Source organism: Phragmites australis, chromosome 15 (genome assembly GCF_958298935.1).
Source record: "Phragmites australis chromosome 15, lpPhrAust1.1, whole genome shotgun sequence".
Classification (NCBI taxonomy): Eukaryota; Viridiplantae; Streptophyta; class Magnoliopsida; order Poales; family Poaceae; genus Phragmites; species Phragmites australis.
Window position 1 is genome coordinate 6,123,706 of NC_084935.1, and position 2,946 is coordinate 6,126,651.

At 50.6% G+C, this 2,946-nt stretch overlaps 1 non-coding gene across 1 annotated transcript; it reads right to left on the reverse strand.

Moving 5' to 3' along the window:
- LOC133894217 (small nucleolar RNA Z247) lies at window positions 1-139 on the reverse strand. Its single transcript, XR_009905026.1, has one exon. It is a non-coding gene; the product is annotated as a small nucleolar RNA Z247 (small nucleolar RNA).
- Window positions 140-2,946: the final 2,807 nt, after the last annotated feature.

Genomic DNA, 2,946 nt, shown 5'->3' on the forward strand with positions numbered 1-2,946 from the left:
TCTCAGTGGTGAGAAAATGGGTGTAGAACTCCGACATGGTCATGGAGCCATCATGCAGCATCGCGACAGAGACAAGAGGATTGTATTCCTCGTCTAGGCCAGCCATGATGTACCCGATCAGATTGTCGTCGTCAAGGGGATGTCCAGCGGCGGACATCTGATCAGCGAGCCCCTTCATGCGATTGAAGTACTCGGCAGCGTTGAGGTCATTATTTCGTGTGTGGGTGAGTTGGACCCACAGCTACTTCACACGTGCCTTGGACTGTGACGAGAACTATCGTGCTAAGGTGTTCTAGACGTCAGCAGATGTCCAAGGACCTGCTGATCTCAGAGAAGCTAGGAGGAGTAAGCCGGATTAGGGATAGTCTTCGTGACCGACTTGCCATCGATGGTCTCTTGGACCATGATGGTCTCGGCCAACATCACCTCAGACCGTTCGACAAGGCCGAGGAGTTGATGACCGCGGAGAATCGACAGCTGCTGCGCTTGCCAGAGGAGGTAGTTCTCACGCGAGAGCTTCATTATGACAAGATTGTTGAAGCTAAATGGCGCCGCTGTCGAGGAAGAGGAAGAGGAACTGGAGGCCATGGATACTAGATGAAAGAGGAAGTGCTAACTGATACCATGTAACAATTACGTGATTATGGGTTGAATGGCACAGCACATCCTGGCGGCTGGCCTTCTCATTATATAGGCAGAAGTGTACAAATGACAACCGAATTAGTTCCTATGATTACGGTGATCTGATTCGGTTGGTTTACATATACATGATGACCTTCTATATCTACAAAATATACTTCCTAACACTTCAATATGGTACTTTGACTAATAATATTTGTAAAAATATTATTTCAAATATAAGGATATAGATGACATATTAGGATAAATAATCATGCTTTGTGTTTGTTCACTAAAAAATTCTGCACAATGCCCGATACTTCAGTTAGGTGGGAGTGGTGATCGGTCAATTATCTGAGTTAGTCAGAGTCTTAGTTCAGTTTGCCGGGTCTTTAGGATGAGTTTGTTAGCAGTGGCCGCATTGACTGGAGGTGGGATGACATCTTCGATCATGCGGCTAAATTGTTGGGCAAACAACCCATGTAATCATTGCTTAGCTTGTCTATTTAATCAAGCACAGAAATCGATGGGAGTAGTTCAGGCCAGCACCAAAAAAACCTGCACAAATCCTCAGACTTGCTATATTCACTGTAGCACGTCCGAAACCAACGTGTTTTTATCATATATATAAAGAGAGAGAGACCAGGAGCGAGTGATTGTGAGCTAAATTGATCCATTTGCAACGACAATTAGCATTAGAGCCAAATTAGAGATCAAGCGATGCCAAGCTCGTTTCAACCCGCACGTTGATGCTCATCGTCGCCACCACATCCCAGGCTCCGCAAGGATGGAGACAGTGGCACTGGAGGTCGTTCCCTGGTGGTACATCGGGTGGTGAAGGAGGTTGGACGAATGCCCCCTTCACTCCACCAGCTAGGACATTCATTATGTTCGGACCCCGGTGGTGGACATACTCGGGACCCAGCTTGCTTCAAGGGTGGCACTCCTCTATAAGGTGGCTTAGAGGATGAGCATGCATGATCTCATCGAGGAGTTCACGACGCTGTGCATCCGGCCCCTTCGGGCGGATTAGGACCACACCTTTGAGCAAGGTGAGGAAGGCAAGCCGAACATGTACTCTGGGCCCACCGTCGATTCTGGTGAGTCCTCCCTTTGTCTAGCATCGAATCTAAGGACGTGAGACATCTTTTGCTTTCAAAGAGTTACCTTACACTAGACTAAGCGACCAAGGTCATGGATAGAGCAGGACCAACGCCTAGAGCTGGTGGGGACCTGGGAGTGGCACAACCGTGTTTTCTCCCACCTTAGAATGACGGCTCCAGTGTGGCCAGACCCAGAGGAGCCACGAGTCATTGAAAAGTGAGGCGCGGGGCCTCAGGTGGTGCAACCTTCGCAATCCTCATGATCCCACTCCAGACTTGACCCCCATCTGGCCCCACAACCTCGTGCACTAGCTCGACAATTGAGTCTTCCAAGACAGAGTCCGATAGGACAAAGCATCAGAGGAGTGCCGAGGGCACAACATGCATGAGTGGCGCATCTGACGATGAATCTCAGGCCAGGAGGGGTGGTCTGGGGAAGGCTCCAGCCATCCTGAACCCGGTAGGCCATGGCCAAAGCAGAGGGGGCGTGAGGTCTCTCTTGATTATTATGCAGCGTGAGGGATTGCAAACCACTTTGACGATGAGGACGTCATGGCCCACGTTGCTGCTGCGGACGTTGGCATGGGTAAGGCATGGTTTCCCATTTTTCTCTATTGCGTTCGTGCCTAAGGAAACTGACTTTGTGCATACAGGGGATGCCGAATCGAACTTGACCCCTTTCTCTACCTAAGAGATTTTGGCTCCCCAAGAAGACCTGACGACTCCTCCGAAAGCATTTGAGGTAGTCGACCCGGAGGAGTCAGCTTCCCCGCATCAAGGCATCTCTCTCTCGCCCATGACTTGTCTCTCATGGCCAGGGCTGGGAGAGATAGGCCCTCCATGGCAGCTACCTCCGCACTCTTAGAGCGGGGATTAAGATTCGAGGCCTTGACCGCCAATGACTTTGCACTCCGCCCGGAGGCATCGAGTGCCTTTGCCTTTACCTCATCTCTCCTTAGGAGCAGAGAGATCGAGCTATCTCTAGCCTAGAGGCCCCCGGAGGAGGTGGCATCGCGTCTAGAAGCTGCGACCTGGTAGGTATGTTTTTAGATGAAGTTTTTCTAGTTCTGGCCTTTAGGCTGCTTACCTTATCTTTCCTCCTCCGTGCTTCGTAGCAACTGCTCCTAGTGAAGGTGCTAGGCTGTTTGTAGTGTAGGGCCCTCACGGTGGCACACGACATGGCCTGTGATGAAGTGGCAAAGCTCTGTCGTGCCTTGGCGGAGGC